The 7,085-nt window shown below is 42.5% G+C and overlaps 1 non-coding gene across 1 annotated transcript; it reads left to right on the plus strand.

Annotated features, from left to right (window-relative positions):
* Positions 1 to 105: 105 nt before the first annotated feature.
* TRNAL-CAA (transfer RNA leucine (anticodon CAA)) lies at positions 106 to 225 on the plus strand. Its single transcript has 2 exons — positions 106 to 143; positions 180 to 225. It is a non-coding gene; the product is annotated as a tRNA-Leu (tRNA).
* The last annotated feature ends 6,860 nt before the right edge of the window (positions 226 to 7,085 follow it).

The following is a 7,085-nucleotide window of genomic DNA, read 5'->3' on the forward strand; positions in this document are numbered from 1 at the left end:
CCCTTCGCCCCGGGAGAACCGGGAAAGTGGCGAGGAGCTTCTCCCGGGCCGCGCCCGCCTCTCCGATGAGCTCGAGAAGCTCTCGGCGTGTGCTTTAGCTATAGTGTCAGGATGGCCGAGTGGTCTAAGGCGCCAGACTCAAGGCGGAAACGTAAGCCTTCCCTGTGCGGGGCTGGGTGTTCTGGTCTCTGTATGGAGGCGTGGGTTCGAATCCCACTTCTGACACATTCTTTTTGCCTCCCTGGAAAGAGGTTTTTTTTCCTTGGCATTTGAAAAGCCAAAGCCGGCCGGGGAGGGGGCGGCCATTCGGCTGCGGGAAGGCTGCACAGCGAAGGCTGCCGTGGATCATTCCAGTTCCTGGGACGGAGGCGGCTCGCAGCGGAGCCGCTCCCAGAGCCAAAGCCCAACCACGATCTGCGCAGCGCCTTTTGTGTTGGTGGGGGGGGGGTGCCCTCCAGTCATAGCTGACTGATGGTGACCCCTGGTGGGGTTTTCATGGCAAGAGACCAAGAAAGGTGGTTTGCCATTGCCTGCCTCTGCATAGTAATCCTTTGTTGGAGTAATTTTTTTGGAGGTCTCTCATCCGATTACTAACCAAGGCCGACCCTGCTGAGCTTCCAAGATCTGATGCAATCAGGCCCACCGGGCTACCTTTTTTGTTAGCACCTACGAGAGTGTGCCAGCCCTGTAGTCCTTAGCGGACTGGGACCAGCATATCCACAGGACCGCCTCTCCCCATACATGTCTGGCAGATGCTCTGATCAGCTGACAAAAAACTGCTTGGCCTCAAGCAGAGCCGGGGTCCTTTCAGTCCTGGCACCAGCCTGGCGAAATGCTCTGTCTGCCGAAACCTGGGCCCAGCAAGATCTATTGTCCTTTTGATGGGCTTACAAGACGGAGGTGTTCCGCCAGGCATATGGTTGAGGCTGGGCTGGGCTGAGGCTGGCCATGAGCCTTCTGACCGGCCTCCTGTTGGAGTGAGAGTTGTATGATCCCCACCCTATGTGTAAACTACCGGGGGGGGGCGCTGAGGGGCTCAATCCTCCCCCCCCCCCCGATTTGGCCAGGAAGGGGGAGGCAAGCAGGGACAAACTCACATGAGGGACTCAGTTACAATGGCGGATGAAGCACAGGACTGTCCACCCTTCTTGTTGTATCGCATCACAATTTCCATGATTCTTTGGGGCTTTGTTCCTGTTTTTTGCTTGTATGTATTTGTGTTTTTATTAAGAATTTATAATCTAAAAAAAGAATTGCGGTTTATATAAACGATTTCAAATAAATGTTACAGAAGAATTAAGAGACTCTGATGAAAGATACATGAGTGTGAAAATCAGACTCCTGGAAGGCAAGATTTACACACTAGCAACGATATATGCGCCAAACAATGCAAGAGAAAATTTTTATGAAAGTGTTTTCCAATCCATTTTCGATTTTCAAGAAGATAATGATCTTCGGAAACATGAATGGGGTAATGGGTCTAAAAAAACATAGGTTTAAAAAACCAAAGAAGACAAACTTCCCAAAAATGTGTTTAATTTTATGGAAATGTTACAATTGGAAGCTGCTTGGAAGATCAAAAATCTGAATGTTGGAGACTATACTTTCTTTTCTGACAGACACCAAACATATTCAAGGATTGATATGTGCTGGATATAAAAAAACTTGAGTTATTTATATTGTTTATTATATGTTTACTCTTTCTTTTCTTTTTCTTTTGATGTAATTATAATTGTTCGATTGTTTTTATTTTTTTCTGTTCTGCTTATATTTTTAAAAATAAATTTTATATAAAAAAAACATTATACACTGCCTTAAATTACCTATGGCTATGATCCACACTAATTAGCTTAGACCTTAACCCTGGCTGACTGCACCCATTTTCAATGTAGCAACAGTCAGATTGCAAGGCCTGAGTTGGACATAATTGCAATATAATTGCTTGGCTACAGTTTACATTTGGGAAATGTTAGAAGACTCCACTTCTAATGCTGTCCCTTTCCTCAGGTTTCAGAGGGGGACAAACCAGAAAGATAGACACGTCAAAGCATCTGTTTACTGTTTACTCTTTTACTGCCCTGAATTATCCTTTGATGTGTAGATTGCTAATCTCAGGACTTCCTCCTCAGGAATAGATCGGTAGATAGGAATCTATCCACTTTCCTATCAAAGTATGGAGTTCCTATAATAAAGAACTCTTACTTCTTTTCTAAAACTAAAACTTTTCTAAAACTACTTCTTTTCTAAAACTTTTACACACCAGCTAGCATGCTCCAACCACCCATCATCACGTTTTCTCTGCAGTCAATGATACTCTGTTAAGGACCAGTTTCTGTTCCTTTTAATAGGGAAAAAGTGAATATCCATTTTATTTTACTTTTCAGATAAGTTATCATTACATTGTATTTTGGAAATGGAACACTGGGAAAAAGTAGGCCCTATGTTTCTTTGTTGAAACAGCTTTGTTTGTTTTTTGGTGTTTTCGGGGGGAGTGGGAGAACAGTTTTTTTCATGATAATATATGTAGGAGTGGGCCACTTCAGCCACTCCTAAGCCCCTTTTTCAATTTCCATTCAATTTTTAAATGGAGAGGTGGTATCTATTGCAGAAAAGAACAATTCCTAAAACTGAATCTGTCTCTGTGAAGCAATGAGAATCCCCATCTCCATAAACAAGATTGGCAGGAGGGAGGGATACAGATCAGAGGCCTTTTTAAAATTTCCTTTTGCCCTTTGTGCAGCCTGGAGAGAACATTGGCAAGGAATGGGCACTCTGTACATGTTCATGCTCTGCATTTTTCTGGTACCTAGGCCGAATCCACACGTCTCAAATTTTCCGCTTTTTCCCGCCCATTATTCGCTTCTCAGAAGGCTGTTCACATACTCTTATTTCAATCCCGCCATTGTCTCGCATCTTTCGCGTTGCACCTCAGACGAATTTGCCATGCGTTCAAACGCTTCTCTTGCGCGGTTCTCACCGTGGATGTGGACAAATAGAAGCGTTCCACAAGGAGACCGCCCCCCTCAAACCACCCCACTTCTGTGTTTGCAGCCTTTCCGGAACACCATCCCTCTTTGGCGTGCAATTATCAAGCTTTTCCACTCTCTCCGCAGCGTGCCTGACTGCCTGCCCGCCCTTTCCCTTTTTTTAAAAAAAAAGGGGACTTTCCCAACGTTGTTGCACAATCCCAGGCATAAATCTTAATCGGGGTGCTTCAAAATCCCCGCGGAAACATCAAGGGGTGGCATCATTTCCATTTCTGTGTCATTTTTAGGATGCCGAACAGTCGGAAATATCGGTGGCTGTTAAAATTAATTTTTTTTAAACTCTTGAAATTACCATTATAGTGGAAATCCATCATTCTAACATTATATTCAAGTGTCAAATAATTAGTCTGCCTGTTTGGAGAGTTTGGATCACCCCCACCTTAAATATCAGTTCAAATTAGCCCGCCAGAATAATGGTCCAATGGACTTCAAAGAAGAAGGCATAGAATAACATTAACCAATCACAGGCATCATAGGGGTGTGGCCTCGCCATAGAAATTCAGCAAAAAAACGCTATAGCGGAAATCTGATGAAAAAATGAAAAAAAAATGAACGTGATGTCATCATTGGTGATGTTGGATCTATACCCGCCCCGTATTGCGCAATTCTACCAGGGATGTGGACAAAGTATAGCGCGAGGCAGCGGCAGTAAGAGAAGAGATGTGAACACAGACTGGGACATTGCGGGATAGAATCCAGCGTGATTAATGCACATGAAAAGCAGAAGGTAGGGAAGTGTGGATTCGGCCCTAAAATGGTGTGGTACAGTTTCAAAGAGGTAACCAACTAGCTAATGCTTAGAGAAGAAATTGAAAAAAAAGTTGAGTAGCACTTTCAAAACTACAGCAGGGTATTGCTATAGGATTTGGGGATTCTTTCAGTAGATAGATATTTTGTGTCTTCTTCAAGCCTGTGATTTCCTATGTTTGCTGAAGTAAATGCAGAACCAGATCCTTTTTCAAGTTAACTAATGGCCCTAAACAAACCTGTTAAGCATTCTTCTTAAAATGTCTACGCTTGAGTTGGTCTAGCAGGTGTGTATTGACAGTTCACCAACTAGGCAGCTACAGTTAACATGAACTGGTTTCAAGCATATAACAGTATTATTGCACTGTGGCTTACAGGGGGCGGTGCCACCGGCCATGTGACCATTTTCAAGAGGTGCCGGAACTCTGTTCCACCACATTCCTGCTGAAAAAAAGCCCTGCTAACATCTAATATGTACAGGGCATAATATTCAGATTGTGTCCAAGATTCTTTTTTATTTTACTTTTAGGTAGGTTTGTTTTTGTATTATTTCAAACCTTGGCCCCATTCAGGATCAGGATTAGGTTATAAATCTCTGTTTTCTGAACATGCCCACCCCTCTCCTATTTTCAATATATAATTTCACCTCCTTCAGAATCCTAATATTTTCCTTGGTTTTCAGTCCACCATTCCATTCAATTGGCCATAGATAGATTTCTGATTAGAAAGAGAAAAGTCTTTTCTGAAGCTGAAGGTCTTTCTCTTGACAGATGTTGTGGCCAGTGTTATGATGGAGCATTGAATGTTGCTGGACATCTTAGTGGCGTACGGGCTCCTGTAAAAGCTGAGGAGCCAAGAGCAGTATATGTTCATTGTTTTGCACATGTTGTGAACTTGGTGGTACAAGATGTGTCAGAAAATGTTACTATGCGTAGAAATTTTCTGAGTGAGCTATCTGACATGATCACCTTTGTGAAAATTTTACCAAAACGTTTTGCTTCGTTTAAACACTATCAGCAGCCAGAGAACATGAGACAATTTTTCCCCACAAGGTGGACTGTTAGAGCAGCTTCCTTACAGTCAGTGGCTTCAAATTATAGGGAGCTGATTCAGTTCTTTGAGAATGTATCTTCTGAGGAGAGAGGAGATCCTGGGGCAAAAGCAGATGGATAAGCACGGAGCTCGTTAAGATTTGCTTCTTACTTCATGCTACAGTTATTGTTGCTTGTGTTTGGCCGTTTAGACACATTAAACACAGGTCTTCAAAAAAGTAACCTACAGTTCCATCAGGCAGAACTTCATTTTGCTTTTGCAAAGGAGAGTACTAAGCAACCGGAACAACTTCGAACAGTTCTGGTCACAGACAGTCAAGACACCAAAAGACTTAGACTTAAGGCCATGGCAAACCACGCCATAACAAAAAGCCTGCCAAGAAAACATCATGGTGCGACATCCCCCCATGAGTCAGTAATGACCTTTTACTGTTCCTAGGTGCAGAAAACCTGCACGACGTGTTGATGCTGGGAGTGATCCTCACCAGTTTCAATCTCCTAAGGATTTCTACAGAAAAATACTTTATGAAATCATTGATAATATCTACAGCAGTTTACACCATCACTCTTCCTCAGATGTGTCCCAATACATGAGCAAAATTGAAAAGTTTGCCATAGGAGAAGATGATAGTACATACATTGTAAACTTCTACAAAACTGACTTGGAAGTTGCCCAACTACAGCTTTATCGGGATATGTTTCTGGATATTGCTAGGGAGTGGAAAGTTAAACTTTTAGCTCTTTGTGACTTTCCTAAAAGTGAGTTTCAAAACCAGGACACAGCAGGAGATCGCTGAGATACCATTATAACCACTGGCCAACTCCCACCTTTTCCTAGGTTTGGCCCAGCCCAGGGCCATTGTTAGGGGGGTCCCCGTGGGTGCCTGGGTCCCCCTAAATTTGGGGGGGGCTCCCTAAATCCCTCTGGCCCTGCCTCCACAGATTGTGGCAATGGAAGCCCCTCCCTGTCACATCATTGGCTCCTCTGGTCCAGCCCCATCCCCCCCCCCCGAAATTGGAGTCTACGCCCCTGATCCCCACCTTGACTTTTTGCATCAGTTGGACCATTGCTGCTCCTCCATAGCCCACCCCATAGAATGTCTGGTTGGGAAATATGAGCTGCCATCTAGATCTGTTTTAGAACTGTTATTACTGAACAGTCTAATTATGGTTTTAATGTGAATTTTATTATACATTTACAATTGATGTTATCTGCCCTGACTCTGTTTGTGGGGAGGGCAGATTATAAATGTAGTAAACCAATCAATCAATTCATCAGGCACGGGAGAAAAAGAGACGCTTCAGACAATACTAAAGCCTTTTTTCAGGCCTTAGACTCATGGCCTGAACCCTCTCTTTTTCTAATGATGATAGCCCCCACCATGGTCAAATGGATAGACGCACCCATTCTGAGCATTTATGCCTTTCTAACAGTGCAATCCTAAGAATTCCCCCAGTCTGCCTCAGCATAGAGAAGCCTGCGTGTCGGTATGAAATGTGACTTCTGTGCAGTGCCACAAGGTTGAGAAAATGCTGCAAGGTGCTGTTAAATTGGTGTTGGCTGATCTTAGATCATAATGAATGAAAATGAAACTATTTTTGACCTCGCTGATTAGTGATTCCTCTATGCCCGTGTTTATCTTTGCCAAGAAGGCCACGTACCATGCATCTGACCAAATGTCTATAAAAGTTTATCTAGAAAATTTGTCTGATATCTCCAGCTTATCATTTTTTCTTTATTTATTCACTTGAATTTGACAATGTATCAAAAATAGTCATTAAAACATGTGCATTAAACTTTTAAAAAGATTGGTACCTATCAATTTAATTAGAGGAGACCAAAGTCATTCAAGATCTTTAACATTTCTTCCTTTTTGTAATTAAGTTAATTTTATCATCAAAAATAGGCCTATAATTCTCTCCACCCATATCTGTAGACTTGAATAAACTTCCTGTCTCCAAAATCTAGCAAAGACAAGATGTACCATGGTGATTACATTTAAAAGAATCACCCGAAGACTCTTTGAAACATTTGGGAGATAATATAATAATAAGATTTCTGGTTTTAAAGGTAGATCAAAGCTTAGACCAGATTTTTAAAAATATTTTCAATTTAATTGTTCATGGGTATTCCCACCACATGTGACTATAATCTTACCAAACCAACACTGACCAGAGGCTGATTTGTAAATTTTTACTATCGTCATTGGAGTTAAATGCCACCGATTAATTATCATCA

The sequence above is a fragment of the Eublepharis macularius genome, chromosome 13 (genome assembly GCF_028583425.1).
Source record: "Eublepharis macularius isolate TG4126 chromosome 13, MPM_Emac_v1.0, whole genome shotgun sequence".
Lineage (NCBI taxonomy): Eukaryota > Metazoa > Chordata > Lepidosauria > Squamata > Eublepharidae > Eublepharis > Eublepharis macularius.